Genomic DNA, 24,442 nt, shown 5'->3' on the forward strand with positions numbered 1-24,442 from the left:
GCCTTCTGATTTGCTGTTCCCTATGTCCCAACACTCTTCCTTCTTCTCTTTGCTCACCTGTTCCTCCTCAGCCCTGAGCTATCAGCCCAAAAGCCCTTTCTCCAGACTTTCCCTGCATCTGTAGATTCAGTGATGTCCCCCTCTCTGCCAGGACACTTTTTGGATTGTTCACAATCGTCTGAAACAACCTCATTTCTATATATGTTGATTTGACATTCCCAACCTCTTTTGCCAAAATGCAAGCTTACCCCAAGCATTGTGTTTGCCTATTGCTGCATAGAGCACTCAGAACAAGGATACATAGATGTTTGTTGAATGAACGAATGAACGCCCATCAGTCAGATGGGAAAGGAGAGGAACAAGCAGCCCACTGACTGAAGAAAAGTCTGTGACTCTTGGCCTCCAGCCCTGTTCACATTTTCCTTGCTGGGGCTCCCTTCTCATCCTTTCCACCCACCCCCTTCTGCTCTGTAGACCACTTTTTCCTCTCTTGTCCCAGGCTGGGCAGGGTTGACTGAACTGGGGAATGCAGGCAGCCCAGGCACAGAAGTGTTCTAAACAGCCAGAGATCCTGGTCCAGGGGGAAAATGAGACGCTGGGCTTCAGGGAGAGGTGAGAAACAGGCCGTTGTCTCAGGCATGGTGGAGCGGGAGGGAGGCTCCTCTCTGGGGGTTATTGATGGCTCAGGTGCAGAACTGCAGATTATGCTCCGTGCTGGGGCTCTGGGTAGCGTGTGCAGAGCGGCTGGGCCCCAGGAGGAAAGCAGCTCGCCAAGGAGTGGCTGGCTGGCTGGCTGGCCTGCTCCCACCCTGGGATTTATGGTGCTGCCCTTGAGCGGGAGTCTCTGGCAAAGATAGATCGGCCTGCTTATCTGCGGGCAGTGGGCCCTCCCAATGAAGCTGAGCGGCTACTGTTGCAGGGGCTGTGCGGAGGCCAGGGGAGATCTACAGTCCTCTCTCCAGGCCAGCATTCCTCTAGCCTCCTGTCCAATCGGCCGACAGCCACTTAGCTGAGAGAGAAAGGCCTCGACCCGCTTAGTCCCTTTGCAATAATAATGCTGGACAGCTAAGAAGGACGGCACTGCCCGATTCTCTCCTGCTGAGCGCCTGGGGGGACACTGGCTGCTACTTGTTGGGGCTCTGAGGGGCTGAATGTTACCAACATTAACTGCCCCTGCGGTTCTCGCCGCCCCCAGAAGGATGTCATGGGATGACCGGCAGATACAGATCACTAGTGTCCAGGGGCTGGAGGGCCATCACTGTGTTGATAGACCTTCTGAGTGTCAGGCACAGAAGCACACACTCACTGCCTCCAAGGCCTTCAACGATTAAGAAGTGTGGACTTTTTTCTATCTCTCTCTCTCATCTCTATCTTTTAAATTTGAGTGAAAGATTGCAAATCATATTGTTTTTCCTTCAATTATTTGTATGCATTTTGCTTTATAATATTAATTATAATTATTAATCTGGTGTCTTAGTGGTAAGGAGTTTTGCTGCGAACCCACGGTTCGGATCCACCAACTGCTGTGTGGCACAAAGATAGGAAATCTCCTCCCTTTGAAAACCTGCTGGAGGGTCAGCTATGGCTTGGTTCTGACTTGATGGTGCACAACAACAATGTACTTGATTACAGTGCCTCATCAAACCTTCATTGTCTATCACCTTTCCCTCCACTCAGCTTACCCATTTTAACTCCCTTCTCGTTTCTTTTCCAGGTGCAGAAGCAGAGGAGGGGATCTGCTTACTGATCCTGTAGCAGATACACTGTGAGGAAAGGATGCTGTGTCTGGTAAGGTGGAGGGTCAACAGGAAGGAGGAGAAGCCCTCCGTGAGCTGGATCGACACGCCGGACTCAAAAAGCAATGAGCATGGACCTGTCACAGGGCTGGTTTTGTTCTGTAGTGCAAAGGCCGCCCTGAGCCAGAGCCAACTGCACAGCAACTGGTGACAATGTCTTCGTCTGTGTCCCCGCTGCAGCTTCATTTTCACATCAAGCCTGGGAAGTGAGCATTATTTGTGTACTTAGAGATCAGGAGCTCACAGCTCCAGGTGGGGATGGTGAGGGGAAGGAAAGGTGGGGATGGCTTTTTAGCAAACCCCGAAAGGGCTGTCAAGTACTTTGTGTGTGTGTGTGTGTGTGTGTGTGTGTGTGTGTGTGTGTGTGTGTGTCGGTTGTGTCTCAATGTGATTAATACTCACTGTCTGCTCTCAGTGAGGGGAGGGCGGATCTGAAGTCCTGCTTCTCTGCATCTCACCACCAGTCTGACGTGCCAAGATGCTCTTTGTTAACCCCTTGCTGTCCAATTTATATTGACTCGCGGTGACCCCTTGTGGTACAGAGTGGAATTGCTCCAGAGTCCGTCGTCCCGCCCCCCCCCCCATCTTTACAGAAACAGATAGCCAGGCCTTTCTTCCGCTGTGCTGTTGGGTGGGTTCCAGCTGTCGACCTTTCAGGTCATGGTCAAGCACCAACCATTGCACCACCCAGGGGCCTTTCTTGAGACCCTAATACACTGGAGGCATTTTCTAAATCAGTACCAGACTGGTTTGTGGGGATTGCTGGGATAAGATTTGAGGCTGAACATCCCTTTCCCCACTTGCCATTATCTTCTCTTGCTGGCAGTTCCTTATCTTTGTCAGGACTCCCCCCGCCCCCATGGCCTTCCCCAATCCACACCTGGAGAGGAGTCACTGGACCCCAGCATCTTGAAGATGAGCCCCATCATCTGAGAGATGTTCCTTCCCATTTTGAGTCTGCCCGGCTGTCTCCTCCTCTCTCAGGGCTGTGCCAACCGTGGGAGACTTACTGTAAAGGCACTTTGATGGTAGGAGCCCTGGGGAGTCGCAGTGAGTAGGAAAAGAGAGAAGAGAGAACGCAGGAGTATGTGAACAAGAGAGTAGCATCCAACCCCAGATCAGAGATTTCCATTCCGCTGCGAGGATGTGGAGACTTGTACCTGTCAGACAGTCACCAAGTAGATAAAGACAGGAGGGCTAGGAGCAGGCCTGTCATCAGGAGAGGTAATTAGGCCACTGGGCAGGTCTCCCTCCACTCAGCCTGTCACTCCTCTGACAAAGTTCTCACCTTGCAGGCAGGAGAATCCTTTCCACTCCTTACCCAGCCCTGCTTCTCTCCAGCATCCGAGCCAGGAGTGCCCTAAAAGATCATCGCATCCACCTCTCATTGCTACATCTGGAAAAACTGAGGCTTGGGAAGGAAGTGGTGCCCCAAATCACACTACTCCCCAGGAGCAGAGCTGAGGTTGGGATCTGGAGCTCTGGTATCCTGGCTGTGTTCCTTCCACAACAGTGGAGCAAACTTGGAGGAGTCCAAGTTAACAAGCACCAAGTCGTTAACAGCACCCACTTTGGAGCCCGATAGATGCAATTCACATTGGGGCTCATGCCTGCTTGCTGTGTTGTCCCAAGTAACTGTCTCGCATGTAGATTAGGATCCCTGTCAGGGTACAAGTAGTTAGAGGTTCAAATGCTGCCCTGCCATCGTTGAGTGCACGCTCTAAACGGAGGAGGGAGGAGACAGAAGGCAGTACTAGGAAGGGAGGGTGAGGTAGAGGCCAGAGCTCTGCTCTAAGGACCTGTGTTTGATGGAAGAAGAAGGGGGAAACATTTTTTTTTAAATTTTAAATTGATTTTAATGAATATTAAAGAGACTTTGGATTTCCATTTATTCATTGTTGCACTTTTCTCTCTACCCATCCCTCCTCCCCAATTCGCTTTTCTTCTTGAAAAGTAAAAAAAAATAAAAATAAGTCTTTCATTGTTATTCAATTCCTTCCCCCAAGTCTACTCCACCATGCTACCCTCCTTCTGAACTCCTGTCACAACAACAATATCCCATCATATATCCCATTTAAACAGTTCTCTCCCTCATCTGTTACATTATCTATTCCATCTTTCTCAGTCTCCCCCCAACCCCTACCTATGTCAGTCCTCTTTTATAACAGTGGCATTATGCCATATTTGTCTTTTTGTGACTGAGATATTTCACTCAGCATAATGTTTTCCAGGATCACCCATTTTGTGTAATATTTCATGTGATCAAAATCCTTAGCTCTAAGAGAGATGCAAATCAAAACAACTATGAGATATCATCTCACCCTAATCAGAATAGCAAAATTTAACAGAACAGAAAACAACAAATGCTGGCGAGGTTGTGGAGAAACAGGAACCCTTATCCACAGTTGGTGGAAGTGTAAAATGGTGCAACCACTAGGGGGAAACTTTTGCTGAACTTTGGGAGGTTCAGGTACTTAACACAGATTCCCATTTAATCTTCCCATCAATCGACGAGTTAATAGATGAAACAAGGAAAGATTCCGAAAGCTTCAACAATTTACCATTCTGCCCAACAGGGGAGAACTGAGCCGGATTTGAACCCTGTCTATGTTCTTTCTACTCTGCCGGTGGTGCCCAATGTTGGCCTTACCTTCTGGGATAGCCTTGTCTGTAGAGTGAAAGATGAGCAGCTGGCTCAGTTTAAAGCCTTTTTTTGGGAGTGCAGACACCACCTCTGTTCACTCTTGCTTGAACAAGGGTCCTCACCTTTGGGGTTCCCTGTTGGGCTACGTTGTGTCCAGCTTCACCCAACAGAGGGAGCCAGTACCCAAGTTCTCTGGCCTCTGCTGCCCACCTCATCCTCCCTGGTTTCCATGGAAATAGGTGGGGTTACTATGCCCCAGGTTGATGCTGGAGGAGGTTGCACCTCCTTTCTTCCTTTCCACCTGCCGGCATCGTGCCTGCTCTCCACTGGAGTGAGCCCCATGGCTTTGACTTGGGAATAACACAAAATAAAAATGTCAGCACAAACTGCATTCTGTGGTGCGCTGTGTCCTGTTTCAAGACAAAGGAGCCCATTTAGTTCTCAAGGGGAGTGTTTGCCTGTGAGGTTTGTGGCTCTGCGTCCCCCACACCCTCTCTTTATCTCCACTTCCCACTTTTCTCTTTTTTTTTTTAAATTTTAATGAAAGTTTACAGACTTTGGATTTCCATTCATTCATTGTTGCACTTTTCTCCCTGCCTGCCCTCCCCCAACCCCCAGTTGGCTCTTCTTTTTGAAGAGTAAAAGAACAATTCTTTCATTGTTATACAGTCCCACCCCACAAGTCCACTCCACTGTGCAGCCTTCATTCTGGACTCCTGTCATGACAATAATACCTAACCAAATATCACGTTTAACAGTCTTTCCCTCATTTATTTCAATGCAATATACATAATTTATCCAGTCTTTCTCAGTCTTTCCCTAACCCCATTGTCAGTCACATTTTACAACAGTGGCCCTATGCAATATTTGTCTTTTTGTAACGAATATTTCACTCAGCATAATGTCCTCCAGGGTCGCCCATTTTGTATACTATTTCATGGGTTCCTCGTATTCAGTGCGGCATAATATTATGTTGTGTGAATATACTAGAGCTTCTCTATCCATTCATTTGTTGATGGGAACTTAGGTTGTTTTCAACTCTTTGTTATTGTGAACCAAGCCTCAATAAACATGGTGTGCATATACCTGCTTGGGTGGCACTTATATTCCCAGCAATGGAATTGCTGGGTCTAATGGTATTTCTATTTGTAACTTTTTGAGAAAGCGCCATACAGCCTTCCATGATGGTTGCACCATTTTGCATTCCCACCAACAGTGAGTAAGGGTTCCAGTTTCTCCACAACCTCGCCGGCATTTGATGTTTTCTGTTCTGTTAAATTTTGCTATTCTTACTGGGTGAGATGATAGCTCATAATTGTTTTGATTTGCATCTCTCTTAGAACTAGGGATTTTGAACATTTATTCATATGCTTGTTGGCCATCTGAATGTCTTCTCTGATGAAATGTCTGTTCGTATCCTGTGCCCATTTTTCAATTGTGTTATTTATCTTGTTGTGGTGCTCAAGTATTTTATTAATTCTAGGTATAAGTCCCTTGTCTGACATGTCATTACCAAATATTTCCCCCCAGTCTGTGGTTTTCCTTTTTCCCTGTTGGAGAAGTTTTTGGATGTGCATAGGGATTTGATTCTTAGAAGGTCTTGTTCATCTATTTTATCCTCTCCTGGAGCTAAGAAAAACAATACCCTTCACAAGATTAAATACTTAAGAGTAAACCTAACCAGAAGCACAAAGGATCTATTCAAAGACAATTACAAAACATTACTGCAAGAAACAAAAAGAGACCTGGAGAAGTGGAAAAATATCCCTTGCTTATGGATAGAGAGACTCAATATTGTGAAAATGACAATACTACCAAAGGCAATTCGCACTTTCAGTGCAATCCCAATACAAATACCAATCCCATTCTTCAATGAGATGGAAAAGGCAATCTCCAGTTTCATTTGGAATGGAAAGATGTCCTGAATAAGCAAAGCACTCCTTAAAAAGAGAAACAAGGTAGGAGGCATCTCACTCCTACTACACGGCTGTGGTGGTGAAGACAGCATGGTATTGGTACAATGACAGACACATAGAACAATGGAATAGAATTGAAAATTCAGAAATAAGCTCATATACCTATGGTCAACTGATTTTTGACGAGGTGATGAAATCAGTTATGGGGGGCGGGACACAACAGCCTTTTTAACAAATGGGGTTGGCAAAATTGGAAAACTGTCTGCAGAAAGCTCAAGCAAGATCCACAACTCACTCCATATACAAAAAACAACTCAAAATATATCATGGACCTAGGACTAAAAGCAAGGACTATAAACGTCATTAAAGAAAAGCTTGGAAGAACCCTAGAAGCCCTAATCCACAACATAAACAGTCTTCCAACCACCTTTCTTTCTTATTGACTTGATTCACAGCCTCAGTGGAGTGATCTAGAGCCATGAATTCTCCTTCACTGTGACCAGACTGGGGCCCTGAGAAGGGAAGACCTAGGCTAAAGCCATGGGAATGGGGGTAGCTGACACCCAGAGGTGGGACTGAACCTCAGGTTCTTTCCATGTGGGAGTCACAGATGATGGCAGGACTTGCTGACAGGAGAGAATCCACAGACTCAGCCCACGTTTGGAGTCTTGTTCCCAGATGGTGTAGTGCCTTGGTATGTTGTGTGTTGTGCTGTTCACAGAAGGGTTTCTTGTTAGATGCAACAAGTCATTCCAGTGGAGAAATAAGACACAATCTGCTCCTGTGAAGGCTCACAGCCTCGGGCACCTGCGGGTGGGTCCTCATGAATCGGTTGAGTGGGTTTGCTGTTTGTTGTCCGTGAGCTGAGCCCTGAGGGGGAACCTCTGAAGTCAATGTCCATTCTGCATCCACAGTCCCCTGCTCTGCTATCAGGGCAAAGGGAGGGGGCCTTACTTAATCCCCAGACTATCCTTTTCCCTTCTCTTTTTATTTAAAAATAGGGAGCCCTTGTGTCCTTGACTGTAGGGAATTGTGTTGCTCAGAGACACCTCTCTAAGAGTTCGAATCCACCAGCAGCCCCAAGGGAGAAAAATGAGCACTCTCTTCCTGTGTGATTTACAGGCATGCAAGCTGTCCAGCTATAGCTTGTTTTGTCTCAATGAGTTTATTGAAAAAATTCTTTTTATCCTTTTTATTGTAGTAGAATAACATTAATCTGACTATTTGAGCCATTTGTAAGTATGCAATCTAGTGGCATTGAGTGTATTTACAATGTTGTGCAAACACTCCTACTTCTAGAATACTTCCATCTCCCAGCAGATGTTCTGCAACCATTAAGTGGTAACTCCTCACTCCTGCTCCACACCCCCGTAACCTCTCCTCTACTTGCTGTCTCTCTAGAGTGTCCTTTTGTGATTCATGCTCTCCCTCTCCATTTTTTCTCAAGACTGACATAGAGTGGGAAGGGATGGTGACTTGCTGAAACTGAAGAGGACTTGAAGCACATGCTGCAGAAGATCAAAGACTGCAGCCTTCAATGTGGATTACATCTCAACACCAAGAAAACATAATTTCTCACCACTGGACTGATAGACATCTTAATAGATGGAGAAACTATGGGCATGGTCAGTGATTTCATCTTACTTGGACTCACAGTCAACACTCTTGGTATCACCAGTCAGGAAATCAGGAGATATATTGCACTGGGTACATCTGCAGTCAGGGACCACTCCAAGTTACTGAGGAGCAATGATGTCAGTTTGAGGACTAAGGGGCACCTGATTTAGACCATGATCTTTCTCCTCACTTGCTATACGCCTCTGAGAGCTGGATGACGGATAAGGATGACAGAAGAAAAATTTACGTCTTTGAGTTCAGGACTAGGCAGAGGAGAAGATGTTTCAGAAAAACAGCAGCTTGACCATTATGGGAACGAGCATTCTGCAAGCCTCTAGGACAGGCTAGAGGCTCGTGAGGGGCTAGGGGCTGAATATATCCTTAGAGTTTTTAATAAGGACACTGGCCACCTCTCCACTCTCCCTCATACCCAGCTGGTGGTCTGAGTATCCTGCCCAGGAGGTATCAAGCCTAAAATGTTGTGGTTAGATGCCATTGAGACTACAGTTCATAGGGACCCTATGCACAACAGATCTGAATTTTGCCCTGTACTGTCCCATCTGCTTCATCTCTGATATCCTTGAGCCCATTGATGCAGTCACTGTGCCAATCCATCTCATTGAGGGTCTTCCTCTCCTTCTCTGATGATGTACCTCTCCAATATGATGTCTTTTTACAAGGTCTGGCTTCTCCTAACAATATAGCCAAAGTATGTGAGACGAAGTTTCGCCATCCTTGCCTCAATGAAGCATTCTGACTGTACTTGTTTATTCTTTTGGCAGTCCATGAGATATTTGGTACTCTTCTCCAACACCATAACTCAAAGGCATGGATTTTTCTTCTGTCATCCTTAGTCATTATCCAACTTTGAGCAAGTATAGCAAATAGCTGAAAAGACTATGGCTTAGATCAAGTGCATCTGTCTTTAAACTGACATCATCACTCTTTTTTACTCTGAAGATGTCCCTGACAACAGTTTCCTAGTGTAACATTTTCCCAATGCCCAGGACGGAGCTGAGAAGACTCTGGAGGGTGGACCAAAAGAAGTCAGGTGAGGACACTGGTCTGGGAGGTGGTTGTGTGCCCACAATCATCCCTTCTTCAGCTAAAACATCTGGAATGTATTCATCTAGGCTTGACCTCCAGCACCCTTGTCACATGTGAGCCCCATTTCTGGCTGTATTCCCGGCTCTGTCCAAGGCTCAGAGTGGACCACGGCCATGGATTTTGCCTGACTGGAGCAGACAAGGCTGTCTGCTCAGTCCCTGGTTGTGGGCAGTCTATGTCTCATATTGCAATTCAACTATAGCCTTTTTCAGCAACAAGGTCTAAGAAGAGAGAGGGAATTGACATTGAGCAGAGCTGTGAACTCAGAAGGATGAGGTTTTTTACCTGTCCCCTCCTTTATGGTCCCAAAGTTCATGTCAGACACAGGGCTACTCCTTGCTTCCTTCCTCTTACCTAAGCCCCCCACACCTCCTACCCAAACTTACTAAGTAAGGTTTTAATCAGCACTCTCATAGCTGATGCGAACTGATTCATGGTTGACCCTCCAGGGGGGTTTTGGAGGCAGTAACTTGCACAAAAGGAAATTGCACATTCTTCTCCCAAGGAGCAGCTGACAGATTCGAACCACATGCCTTTGGGTTTGCAGCACAACTTTTTACTACTAAGCCACCAGAGTTCCCCTAGCGATCCCTAAATTATGTAGCTATTTTATAGCCAGAAGCTCATGTTCCTCCTTAGGATTTGAGTGTCTTATCTCCATTTTACAGATGGGAAGATAGAGGCTAATATAGGTCAAGCAAATTGCCAGAGGTCATCTAGTATGCAGGATACAGAGATGAGTTTAGGATCTAGGGCTCTTTTCTTTCATCCACAGCTCCGTTCACTTTAAAACCACAACAGCTTTTTATAGCCCGCTTCAGGAAAAATCCAGTCAGCTTCTAAGCTTAGGAATCAGGTCTGGTGACCTTTTCATGTCTGGGCTGAGCACTGAGCCTGGCACCTCCTAGATGTTTTGAAGATGCTTGCTAAACTCTTCTCTGACTTCTGTTCTACCCTGTGGCCCCTCAGCTACTCTGGAGTTCCCTGAGGCAAAGGACGCTATTTAATCCCTTCTGTTCCCTTCTCTTCTGCCTCGAGGAGGCACTGATGAGAACACAAATGTTGACAGCATGGCTTCATGTCTTTTCCTCTCACCAACTTCCTGCCACTCACCTCGTGTGGCCTTCAAGCTCTGGTGTTGGAGCAAAGTCCTGAAGATCTCACGGACTGCTAAAAGAACAAACAGGAATGTCGTGGAGAAAGTGCATCCAAAGTGCTCTTGGGAGGCAAGGATGACACAGCTTCATCTCACATATTTTAGGCATGTTGCTACGGGAGGCTCTTGCTCAGAGAAGGATGTCATGCTTGGAAAGGTGGAGAGGAAGACTTCCAATGAGCTGGATCGACACAGTGACCAACTGCAACGATGGACTGAGGTGGGTAAGAGATGATGAGGATGGCGCAGAAGAGGGCAGAGTTCAGACCTGTTGTTCTAGGGTTCTTGAGTAGTACTTGACTTGATGGTGCCCCAGAGCCACAACAACAACAACAACAACACTAACAATAACATTTCCTTCTTTCTGACTTCTTTCTGTTTCTAGAAGTCCCTGACCCTCTTGCTATGTATGTCTCCTACTCCTCCCCTAGGGCCCTTCTTTTCCCCTTGGATCTTTTTTCTGGCTCAGATCTGTGAGTCCTAAACGACTCATGATATCTAAGACGAAAGAGGATTGTTGTAACTCTGCTTATGTAGTGTGAAGTGTGCTACACTCCTAACCCCAAGGTGGGAAGTTTGACTCCATCAGCTTCCCCATGAGGAAAAAAATGAGCACTCTCCTCCGGTAAAAACTTACAGTCTCAGAAATTCAATAGAGTTGGAATCAACTAAACAGCAGTGGATTTGGTGCTTCATAAAGTTGGGAAAGGGAGCTCTGGTGGCCTAGTGGTAAGGAGTTACACTACCAACTCAAAGGCAGGCAGTTCAAATTCACCAGTAGCTCCGTGGAAGAAAGATGGGTGATCTCCCATGTGATTTATTGCCACTAAAACCTTGCTGGAGGGTCAGCTTTGGGTCAGTTGCAACTTGGCAGTACACACAAACAATAACATAGTTGGGCAGGAAGCTCTGGTGGCCTGTGTGTTAGGAGTTGTACTTCCAATTCAAAGGCAAACAATTTGAACTCACCAGCTGTTCGGAAGCCGAAAGACAGACAATCTCCTCCTGTGCGACTTACAGCCTCTGAAATGCACTAGAAGGTCAACCATAAGTTGGATCTGATTGGACAGCAATAAGTTTGAGAGGGTTTTGAGTGTAGTTGAGCCCCTCTGAGGTTCTCTGCTAATCTGTGTCCAGTCTGTCTGTCAGTATAGGGGTCGTTTGGTGGAATGGCGTGGAAGGAGCCTTGGCAATGACCTGCACTCCTAACATTCCGCATACACCTGAATGGTAGGAAATGTGTATTCTCTGGAGCAAGTCTGCCTACAATTGAATTCCAAGTTTACTCCTATTAACTTGGAATAAAGGTCTGGTTGTCTACTCCCCAAAACAGCCAGTGAAAACCCAACGGGTCACAACCAGGACCACCAGGAATCAGACACTGCCTTAACGATAGTTAACCACTGCTGCACAATTCTGGACAAGCTGCTCTACTCTGTGCCTCAGTCTCCTCATCTTTAAAATGGAATAATAAGACACATTCCACAGGATCACAAAAGAGTCAAAAAAGCAAAAGCCATTGCCATGGAGTCAGAAGCTGACTCCTAGCTGAGGTTCTAATGGGTTTTCAGAGGCTGTCACTCGTGTGGAAAGAGAGTGCCCATCTGTCTTCTGCAGAAAGCAGCTGAGGGATTCAAACCAAATGCCTTTGGGCTGACAGTGCACCTCCTTTTCCACTGGGCCACCAGAGCTCCTAAAGGATTCAGCAAGTTAATATTGTTTGCACTGAGATGCTGGGAATGGCTTGGCGAACATTCGCTATTAACCATTCTCTTGGCCTTTGTTTCTCCAGCCATGAATTACAGGGCTCGCTCTCCAAGGCCCCTCTGTTTCTGGCATTCTGATTCAAGCTCTGGGCAGGCACGCATTGTGCTCACTGCTCGTCCTCTGTGGAATTCTCGGCTCAGGGTCATGTGCAAGATTAATGAATAAATGGACAAATAAATAAATAATGCCTTTCACTTGTGCGGCGCCGACTCGTTTTCAAAGCGCTTTCTCATCCATTAATTATCTCCGCGGAGTCTTGGGCAGGCCCTACGAAGCACGCAGCCCAGGGATGATTACTGCTGATTTCAGAGGAGAGAGCTTCAGAGAGGCAAAGTGACTCGCTCAAGGTCACACAGTTCTTTGATGACTAAAGGAGTGCGGACGAGGCGAATGAGAAAAGAGTTAAAAGAGAAGCAGAAAGAGAAAGGACTATGTATGGCAGAGAGCAGACATTTAAACAAAGGAGGGAGGCAGGGGAGAGAAAGGAGGTATTTGATAAAGGCAACTTCAGAACCTCAAGTTTTATCTCCTGTTTCGGGGTTCATGAACTATCTGACATCTGGGGAATTTCCTTCTTCCTATTGTGTTACTAGGCTTCAGTTCTAATGGATGCTTTTGACTGGCATGTAGAAAAATCTTAGGCTGCATTAACAGAGGCATGATCCCTTAAATGATAGGAGGTGACAAATCTTCTTTGTGTTGTAACTTCAATACTAATCAGTGTATTTTGTGACAGACTTCGGTAAACGGAAAGTGGATGGTGAAGAATCTGAACACAAATCCAGTAATCAAAGCAGGCATAACAATTAGTAAATAGACCAATGGAATAGACTTGAAAGTACAGAAATAAACTTACCTATCTATGACCAACTGATTTTTGACTGGAGAGCTAAATCCTTTTAATTAAAAGAGTCTTTTCAATAAATGGTGCTGGAGAAAATGGCATTTCCACTTGCAGAAGAATTATTCACAAAATTAAAAAAACTTCTGTATATCAAAAAGGTGAAGAGACAAGCTACTGACTTGGAGAGTGTCTTTGGAAATCATATCTTCAGCAAGGGTCTAAAAGTTAAAAATATATAAAATATTGACCACACTAAAAGTAACCCATTTTTAAGATGGAGAAAGGACGTGAATAGACATTTCACCAAACAGGACAGTCAAATGGCCACTGAAGACATGAAAAGATGCTGAGAATCATGAGTCATCAGAAATTCAAATCAAAAGCACAGTGAGATACCATTATAGTCGCAGTAGGATGACTAAGATTAAAACAAAAGAGAAAATAGCAAATGTTGGTGAGGATGTGGGGAAATTCGAATCCTTACACACACATTGCTTCTGGGAATGAAAAAAGGTGTGGAAAGTAGTGTGGCAATTCCTCAAAAGCTAAGTATAGAACTACTGTAAACTCCCAAATCCCACTGCTGTCAAGTTGGGCCCAATTCATGGTGACCCTTCACTGAGTTTCTCTTTACAGGAGGAGATCGTCTATCATTGCCTCAAAGAACAGCTAGTGGATTTGAAAACCACATTACACACTCTGTCACTGTGGTTCCTTACAGTATCACATCGTTGTTGTGTGCTGTTGAGTCTGAACCAACCCATAGCTGACCCGCCAGCGGGTTTTCGGAGGCAGTTAATGGCACAGGAGAAGATTGCCCATCTTTCTCCTTTATATGACTCAGCAATTTCACTCACAGATATACACCCAGAATACTTGAAAGTAGAAACTCAGAAAGAGCCTTAGACAGTGAAGGGACAGCAGAAACCCCATTTTTTATAAAACCCCATTAACGCTAGAGGCAGAAGCGGGCCATAAAAATTCTTAGCTTAGGGCAAACACGAGTGCCCCGGGTAAAGCCTGGTCTGTCCTTGAAAAGTAAAGAATTAACTAGTGTCTGTTGTTGTTGTTGTTTAATGCCGTCGAGTTGTAGACGACTCATAGCGACCCTATGAACGAACAGCCTGAGCACTGTTCGAACATAGAGTTTCCAGAGGCAAGCCATTTTGGAAGTGGAGTGTCTACGTGACACAAAAAGAGTAAAGGCGGGCAAAGTAGCCAACCCATCAAAAGCCGACCAAATGACTGATCCCCCAGCCCACCAATATCTCTGCCCTAACAGGGGCACTCAAGAAAGGGCTTAAAAAGCAAGTGGGAGGGGGAACTCGAGGCTTTTTTCCTTCACCACCTTTCTGAGGAAGGAGAAAAGTCTCCACGCGTGGAAATAATATAATAAACGCTCTTGAAATTGCAGACGTGTTTTAAGATTTCTTTGAGGGGCATTTTGTGGGCAGAACAACACCAGTGTTCTTTGCCACACTATTAATAATAGTCACAAGGTATAAAAAATTATTTTTCTATTTTTTTGCTTTTATAGTTTTTTCCTTTGCTTTTTAAAAAAATATTATGGTGGTTTATTTACAAAGTTCCTCTACATTGTTTTTCACACCAGATCTTTCCCACTTCCTTCACCTCCCACCCATCAATCTGTGCAACCCTGTGATTAAGCCCCACCCCCACCCATCCTCACTCCTCTGGTCCCTCCCTTGGATCCTCATACACATTCTACAACAATGGTCCTATACAGTATTTGTCCTTGTGGGATTGAGATAGTTCACTTAGCATAATGTTCTCCAGTCCCTCCCAAGTTAGGAAGTAATTTACAAAATCATTACTCCTGTTTGTGCATAATATTCTATTGTGTGAATATACCATAGTTTCTTAATCCATTTGATTGTTGTTGAACAGTTGGGCTGCTTCAATGTTCTTACGATGGTGAGTAACATTTCTATGAACATTGGTGTACAAGTATCTGTTTATGCCTCAGTTCTCATTCTCTCTGGGTATATTCCAAGCAGACAAGGGTCTCATATTAAAAGTTTACAGAATCCTACAGGGCCTCTACAAGAAAAAGACTAATAACACAGTTAAAAAATGGACAAAAGACATGAAAAGAATTTTTCCAGAGGAAGATATTCAGGTAGCCAACAGACACAGGAAGAAATGCTCAAAATCACTGGCAATAAGAGACGTGCAAATCAAAACCACAATGAGATACCATCCACTCCAGTAGCAGTGGCAAAGTTTAAGAGAACAGCAAGTAATAAATATTGGAGAGGATGTGGAGAGATAGGAACTCTTATACATCGTTGGTGGGATTGTAAAATGGTACAACCACTCTGATGGCAGTTTGACACTTCCTCAAAAAGCTGAGCATAGAAATTCCATATGACCCAGCTACAAACAATTTTCATGTTCATCATCAGATAAATGGATAAACTAAATGTGGCACATACATACAATGGAACATTACTCAAGCCAGTAGGAGAAATGAAGTCTTGATCATGCTACAGTGTGGATGGAGCTGGAAGATATTATGTTGAGTGAGAGAAGCCAATCACGAAACAACAGACAATGCATGACATCACTTTATAAAAAGACAGACACTGGCAAATATGTAGAGAATGGAGTTTGTGTGGGAATAAAGGAGAAAGAGGAAGTTAACAGTAGCGGGAAATTTGTTTTGATTAAGAGTTGACTTGCATAGCTACTTATTGTAACTACTATCAAGAAATTACGTAGGTGTAAAAAAGTTGGATTGCCAGAATTATGTGATAGATATATTTATAAGGTGGGGGGCGGAGAGTGACTGCTGAGACCCTTGTGTACAAGCAAAACCCTCATGGGATTTGGTTTCTTGGTTTGGGCATTTAAGGTCATGGTTTTACATGACATCCTTATTAAAAACATGTCTAGAGAAGTTTCCATCATCCTTGCCTGTAAGGAGTACTCTGGTTGCACTTCCTCCAAGACAGATTGGTTTGTTCTTTTGGCAGTCCACGGGATATTCAGTACTCTGCTCCAACACCACAATTTAAAGGCATTGATTTCTCATCTGTCTTCCTTATTCATTGTCCTACTTTCAGATGCATAGGAACAAATGGTGGGGGAGAAAACACCGCTGACTTGGACCAGGCTCACGTTAGTCTATAAGCAGTCATGGTTACTCCTCAGCATTTTGAAGAGGCTTTGGACAGTAGATTTCCCCGGTGCAACACATCTTTTGATTTCTTGACTGCATCTCCCTTAGGTATTGATTGTGGATCCAAGTGAAATGAAATTGTTCACAAGCTCAAGTTTTCCTCTAGCTTTCCTGATATTGTTTATTGAGCCAATGGTGACGATTGTTGTTTTCTTGATGTTGAAATTGGACATGCTGTTAAAAGGGGCTGGTCCTTGGAAAAAGACATTGTGCTTGGAAAAGTAGAGGGTCAGAGACAGAGAGGAAGATGCTCTTGCAGAGTGTCTTATTGATGAATTGACACATTGACTACAATGGCCTTGAACTTGACACTGATTGTCATGATGGCACAGGACAGGACAAGGTTCAGATCTGTTGTTCATAGCTTTGCTATGAGTTGCAGTTGACGGCACCTAACAACAACAACAACAACAACAACGACAACAGCATGTTTAATGCCTCTGTTCTTTCTACCTCTTAATTTGATGCATTGTGTTAAGGTTTTAAAGGCCATCTCAGGCATAGCAACTGGTCTCTACTTGCCTGGAGCACCAGGAAGATGAACGAGGGAAAAAGAGGAAGAAGATGTTGAACTTATGACTAACTCTCTCCATGAACAACTAACTTTCTCTTTCCCATGAGAGCAGAACTGGGTGGTGCCTGGTTACCCTTACTGAACATTTTGATCAAGGATTGTATAGAAGAATCCTGATTAAAAGAGGGTGAATGTAGAACAGAATTTCAAATTCCTATGGACTCCTGGAGTTGTGAAGGTTTGAGAAACTACTGAAACTCTTGCCTGAGATAATCTTTAAACCTTAAACTCAAAATATCCCCTAAAGTCTTCTTAAAAGCAAACAAGCTTAGCTTAACTAATCCCTTGAGTATTATGCTCATCCAAGAACTATTCTGAATGGCATCAAATTGACAACAGCAACTTGAAAGATTAAATAGGAACCTTAGGGGGCAATGAATGTACACTAATGGAGGAGTGAATTTATGCCAGAAAAGGAGTATGAGAACGGTTATACAACTCAAGGAATGCAGTCAGCATCACTAAATGGAGTATGCAGAAACTGTAAAGTTGATGTATGCTTTACTGTGCATATTCTCAACATCAAAAGAACAAATTAAATGTGTGTGTGTGTAAGAAATTGAAACATGAGCTATCTGGGGCACAGCTGAATGAAAAGTTGAAAGAACTGGACTTAGGGAAAGCTGGAGAGTCTTGGTGCTGTCTTCTAGTACTTAAAGGACCTGGACTTGCCCAAAGATGGCAAGTGACAGATACAGGACTGATGAGTGGAAGGTACCAGGACAATTTTTTTTTTTTGCATCAGAAGGAGACCTCACAGTGTCTGTCCCCAGCCCCAGGCACACTGGCCATTACTCCAAGGTAATAGCTGCCTTGGAGCCCTTCTTCCACCCTAAACACTTTCCAGGCTAGAGGGGTTGTCTGGCCTGAGTCCGGGTCATCCTTCCCAGGGAACTGAGATCTCCCAAGGGCTGCTGCTGACTTCCTGTGGTAGTCAGTCACCAGGCTGCCTCCCCAGCCCTGATGCCTTGTCCTGAGCATGATGCATCCACACATCCATGCATGGAAGGAGTACTGGGGACCTCTGCACTGGGGAACCCTGACCTTTGCCAACGGCTTCGGTTCCTCTCGGCTCTTAACAAAAGCCTTGCAAGGCTCTATACCAGGAAGGGCCCTGGGAAACCAGCAGTGGTTTCTTTTTTTCCCTGAAACCGTTGCAGAGTCTGCAGTATGGTTGCTGAAGAAGCCTGAGTCTCTGATATTGAGCTGATAGGAGTGAAGGGGTAGGGGAAGGGGTGAACAGTGGTGATGGGGGTGCTAGGAAGGAGGGCTGCTGGTCTAGAGAGAGCAAGGAGTTGTGTCCCTCCCATACCATCTTCCAGGGTTGAGTGTGGACCCCGCCATCCTCTCAGCCTGATGCTCATCTCCAGATGGAACAAAACAAGGCGATTATCTTAGGCGTCTGGGAATCTTGAGCATCCTGTGCAGGCCACACCGGTTGGTGGCAGGGATGGATCTTTAAGAGAATGAGAGAGAGAGAGGCTTAAAAAAACAGCTTGTCAGCAGTAATCCTCTCCTGCTAGGCTCTCACTCTGCTGGGGTCCAGGCAGCCTTGCAGGGAGATAATTTACCTCTAAGAGGCTTTATGGCTCCCACTGCCATCCGAGGGGCTGGAACAAAGACACCTGCTGCTTAACTTGGCCCTCCGCAGTGTCCCCACCACCTACCTCCACCCTCCACTCCCGAGGGTGGGCAGCCGCCAGTCAGGTCCACCTGCCTCTGACACTGTCTTTCTACCTGTCTCCTGTATTTCCCTGTCTCTCCCATTGCTCTCCCCTCGCCTCCCCCTTTTCTTTCACTTGTTTCACACCCACAACACCAGGACCACATCAAGGCAGGAGAAAGTCTAAGAGGGGGACACCGTAGGTATTCAGGGCTGGGGTCTCCATTCCCATCCCTCCCAGGTCTGGCTTCAATGTCACAATCGAAAATACAAGACAGACAGTTAATTTGAATTTCAGATAGACAACAAATACCTTTTAAAAACCTAGTATCATTCATGGACTCTTTGGAACATACTTATAAATAAAAAAAAAATGGGAGCTTTGGTGAAATAGTCCATAGAAAATTATACTACTAATTCAAAGGCCATATATTTCCAGTGGTTCACACCCAACAGTGGCTTCTCAGGAGAAAGATGGGCAATCTCCTCCTTTTATGATTTACAGCCTCAGAAGCAGGATTGTGATGAGCCAGAATTGACTGGAGGGAATGAATTTTTTATATTGAAATTACCCTAAATATTGGGACATAATGAAATGAAACAATCATTTGCTGTCTGTCATTCTGACATTCAAGCTAACTGGCCATCCTGTATTTTATCTGACAACCAATACCTGGTTTCTTTCTCCTGTGGATTGAACAACATCCTAGTTGGGAGAACATTATTCCAAGTCCGAGCCCCAATCTCTGTAAGGAGACCAATGGTCCTACATCCCAGTGAAGCTGAGGACCAACCATGAGAGCTGAGGATCTTTACTGTCATCATTGCCTAAGAAGGACATGTACAAAGAAATTATGTAGGTATCTCTTTCTAGATTGCAAAATTGAGGCCTAGAGGTATGGATTGATTGGCCTAAGGTCCCCTAGCATGCTGCTGGGAAGGAGCGGGACCTGGGCAGAGAGCTCCTGACTGCTGTGCACTTCTGCTGCGTAATGAATGGTGGTGGTGGTGAGGGGACACTGGCCAAGGTTGAGGAAGGGGTGTTTCACCTGGAACAGACCCAGACTCTCGATTCTGCCTGCAAAGATTCTTTCCCTCCCCTCACTTCTAACTCCTCTGTGTGCCTCAAGTCCCAGGAAACATCCTTTTCTTGAGGTAACCACCACCTGCCTTACAGTGGGAGCTTTCCTGTTACTAGGATGCTAACAGGTTATTAATAGAGCTTTCAGATTAAGGTAAGCTTGGAAGAAAGGCCTGGAGACAAGCTTTGAAAAAATCAGCCATTGAAATCCTGTGGATAACAAAGGCCAGATTTCCAACCAACCATGTGATATAGGGATGGAGGACGGCCACTTTGACTGCAGGTAACAGACCACCAAAGAACTGATGCCTTTGAATTATGGTGTTGATGAGGAATATTAAGCATACTAGGACCTGCTTTTGCTAGAAAAACAAATAAATCTGTCTTAGAAGAAGTATTCTCCTTAGACTGGAGAACAGTGCGACTTCATCTCATTTATTTTGGACATTGTTAAGAGGGACCAGTTCTCATGCTTAGTAAAATAGAGGACCAGTGAAAAAGAAGACCCTCAGAGAGACTGAGCAACACAGGGTCTGCAACAGTGGGCTCAGACACAGCAATGATTGTGACAGTGATGCAGGATTCGTACAAGGCTCTATTTGGCTACATTTTCTTTTGTGTTAAAGCACTCTGTTTACTTCCTTCATAGAAAACCGTCATCTGTAGTTTAACTACAAATGTGTGTTGATAGCTTTGCTTCCTTTCTACCCCCTCTAGAATACAAGCCCCAGTGATTTTGCCTTGTTTCTATGCTGGTCTCCAATACCCAGAACAGTCCAGCTCTCAATACACACTCAATAAATCTCTACTGAGTGCATGAACAAGTGATTGTAATGCCTGAGGACACCTACTGCTTTGCCAGGCCAATACTCATCTCCTCTCCTGGTGGAAACACAGTGTTTATCCTTTGGGGAGCTCTCTCTTCTCTTTCAATTCATGCTCCTGAATTGTTCTTACCTCTTATGAAGTCACAGACTCACCACCCCCCGCCTCCAGCAGACCCACCAAAGCTTGCCTTGTCCCTGACCAGCGATGGGCAGGGACCCAAGTTGTTTCAGAGAGGCCCAATCCTGGGCCATTTGCCATCACTAAATAGGGAGGTGGGGAGCTCTCTTCCCCCCAGCTGAACGCTAATGTGGTGGGATGCAAGCCTGTTCTGCCAGTGGGAATGTTTGCCTGGGATCCATGCCCACAAGAGGAAAGCCATGCCAAGAGCTGGAGAAAGACTGATTTCTGACAATGTTGTTTAAACACCTGGATCCCAATGAGCCTGAAGCTAGATCTAGACTTTGCAGCTACCTAAGCCAATGCATGACTTTTTTTCTGCTTAAGCAGATTTGAATTGATTGTTGTTGTTATTACAACTGGAAAAGTCCTCATTAATACCAATAGGAAGAGTCTTAAATCATCTTTTTGTTCCCACCTACCATCTAACAGACCTGGCATTTAGTAGGTGCCTAAGAAATGTCTAGAACAACTAAAAGCTGGTGGGCACTTAAGGAAATACATTTAACTTTAAAATATTATCCTTTTTTAAAAAAAATCCACATAAATATTTCTTACATACAAGACATACAAGAAATGTTGGTTGATACTAGTTGGATGAAATTTTTCTTCTCTCTTCTTTCACCTCTATTAATTCCCTGTGTGTGCACCAGTCTCTCAGTCCTTCCTCAGGTCTCCTGGATTCTCATTCTTTTTCAGTTCATAAATGCAATGATTTGTATTGTATCATTCAGAATAACCTATGTCATAAGTCTCAAAATACCCTGGGGGAATGTAAAAGGATGAAGGGCCACGAGGGGATGGCCATGTCTGACCTTTACCAACTTCACAAAGGGGAACTGTCCCCATCAACAGCATCTGTAACACAAAACCAGTTCCCACAAGGTCAGACATGTCCCCCACACTCCCGTACCTCTTTTTACTCATCTCAACACAAATTTTACTGCTTTACTGGGCCCCAAATCCAGTGTGATAGTTCACAGACCACACAGAAATGTATTGAGGAAGCCAAAAGTTTATATAAACCAATTTAGCGACAGAACACAGTCAGGACAGCTTCTGAAATGTACACAAAGGCAGCTCAGCTTTGAACCTCATGGATTTAGGCAATTGTAACAATATTCTCAGTCCAGTGAATTGTGGACCCCACCTCCAGTTATCCAACAAACTTGGGCAAAGGCTCTTGGTTCCAGTTCCAGTGGTGTAGCTGTCCCAAGGGCCCGCCTCCAGTCAGGTCTCTGGTGGTCTATCTCATATCAGGTCTCTAGTTCTCTGCTGTGGCTGTTGGCCCTGTAGGTCCTCTTGCTTGCTCTTTTCTTGGTGATGACGTTTCCTCTTCTGTACTTCCTTGGCGGGTAAGGTCTAATCTGCTGTTGGAGCTGCTCAATTTATTGGTGAGACCAGTCAACCCCCTTATGGAAAGATGAAATAGTTAATCTCCTTGTGGATAGGCTAGCACACCCTATTCTCATATTTCTGCCCACTCACATGGCAGAGTCAAGGTTAGTGGCTAGAAAAACCATATTGAAAGTTAGACTCCACAGGGAAAAAAAGGAATACCAATAAATGAAACAACAGGTACATACAAAGGATAGAGTTACTGGTAGCTGCTCCCTACTTACAGTGAGATTCCATTCTGTTAATGTCTTGTTCTGATATAAAGTGAGTACCTCATTTCTCCTTGTTAAGTTTATTATCAGTATCTTTAAAAATCTGGCCATGTTCGAACAGTAAATCATTAAATAGGGCATCTGTGAATGATAGCATCAATAAACTATTTACTAATTAGAAGATGTCTGTACTTAAAAATTTGAGTGTCATCATTAAAATTCCTTGTATTTATCTTATTTGATGAGACAAGCTGCTTGGTTTCACATCACACTTTGGAGAGAAGATGAGAGAGCATAAGGCTTGATTGTCTCACCTTGCATCATGTTGGAAGGCAGCTACAATGAACATGATACTCTTGTTTTCTATGGGTTCACTTAGTGTTGAGAGCTGACCAAGCATGGAAAAGAATACTTTTTATGTATGGATTTCCCCAAAATACACAAAAGTAGAGATAATAATAGAATAATATACCACAAAACCATCAACCAACTTTGATAAACACCAAGGCCCCAGGAATTGATGGCAACATAATTGACATATTTCAATAAACAGATGCTGCCCTGGATGCACTCACCAGTTTGTGCCAAGAAATCTGGAGGACAACTACCTGGCAAACTGACCGAGAGAGATCATATTCCAAAAAAAGGTGATGTGAAAAGAGTGTGGAAATTATCGAATATTCAAAATTGGGAATGGTGTATGCCAGGGATGTATCCTATCTCCATACCTTTTTAATCTATATGCAGAACAGATCATCTGAGAGGCTGGGCTCTATGAGGGGGAATGTGTCATCAGGATTGGAGGATGACTAACCAATAATCTGTGTTACGCAGATGACACAACCTTGCTTGCTAAAACGGATGAGGACCTGAAGTGCTTGGTGCATAAAGTCAAAGACTGCAGCCTTCAATATGGATTGAAGCTCAACATCAAGAAAACAAAGATTCTCACCACTGGGCCAATTGGCAGCACCATGATAGACGGTAAAGAGATTGAGATTGTTAATAGCTGAAGTTTGCTTGGCTCCACAATCAACACTCTTGGTACCAACAGCCAGGAAATCAAGAGATGAATTGCATTGGGAAAGTCTGGTGTCAGGGACCTCTCCAGAGTGCTGAAAAGCAACGACGTCAGTCTAGAGACTAAGATGCACCTGATCCAGGTCATAGTCTTCACAATTGCTTGCAATGCATCAGAGAGAAGGACAATGACCAGGGATAATAGAAAGATAATTTATTCCTTTGAGCTGTGGTGCTGGAGAAGAGTGTTGTATATACTATGGACTGCCAGAAGAACAAACAGGTCTCTTTTGGAGAGGATGAAATCAGGCTGCTCCTTGGAGGCAAGGATTCTGAGGCTCTGTCTGACATACTTTGGGCATGTTGCAAGGAGGGACTGGTCCTTGGAGAGGAACATCATGCTTAGAAGGGTGGGGGGACAGAGAAAGAGAGGAAGACCATTGATGAGATGGATTGATTCAGTGACTGGGGTAATGAAGGTAGGTGTGTGTCAGAGACAGTAAAGTTGGCACAGGATAGAGCAGGTTTCAGGGCTATTGCACATAGTATTGCTATGAGTCACAAGCGACTTGAAGGCACACAACAACAACAACAACAACAACAACAACTCATTAATATCACATGCAAGCAAGATCCTGCTGCAGATTATCCAAAAATGACTGGAACTACTGGAACAGAGAACTGCCAGATGTGCAGACTGTGTTGAAAAGAGGCTGTGACACTAGGAACATAACCATTATTATAATGGCTCTTAGCTGAAGGCAAAGAGTACCAGAGGAATGTCTATGTGTGTTTCATTGACTATTCAAAGACATTTGACTATGTGGTTCATAATAAACTGTGGTTAATCTTGAGGAAAATGGGAATCCCATTTTTAAATTGTTCTCATGTGAACAGAAGACCAGAAGACAGTCATCAGAACAGAGCAGGGAAAACACTGCACTGTTCAAAATCGGGAAAAGCGTATGCAATGGATGCATCCTATCTCCATATCTTTTCAATCTGTATGTGGAACAGATCATTCAGGAGGCTGGGTTCTGAGGAAGAATGTAGCATCAGGATTGGAGGAAGACTCATCAATAACATGTGTTATGCAGAAGACACAACCTTGCTTACTGAAACCGAGAAGAACATGAGGCATTTGCTGCAGAAGATCAATGACTGCAGCCTTCAATATGGATTGAAGCTCAACATCAAGAAAACTAAGATTCTTACCACTGGGCCAATTGGCAGCATCATGATAAATGAAGAAGAGATTGAGATTGTTAATAATTTCAGCTTGCTTGTTTCCATGATCAACGCTCTTGGAACCAGCAGTTAGGAAATTAAAAGGCAAATTGAATTAGGAACATCTACTGTCAGGGACCTCTCCAGAGTACTGAAGAGCAATGATGTCAGGCTAGAGACTAAGGTGCACTAAGACATTAACTACAGTTATTT

The 24,442-nt window shown here is 44.5% G+C and overlaps 1 pseudogene; it reads right to left on the reverse strand.

Annotated features, from left to right (window-relative positions):
* LOC102876080 overlaps window positions 1-24,442 on the reverse strand; it is a 66,755-nt pseudogene that overhangs the window by 745 nt on the left and 41,568 nt on the right.

Source organism: Elephantulus edwardii, unplaced genomic scaffold, assembly GCF_000299155.1.
Source record: "Elephantulus edwardii isolate Elephantulus edwardi_28Jun2011 unplaced genomic scaffold, EleEdw1.0 scaffold00094, whole genome shotgun sequence".
NCBI lineage: Eukaryota > Metazoa > Chordata > Mammalia > Macroscelidea > Macroscelididae > Elephantulus > Elephantulus edwardii.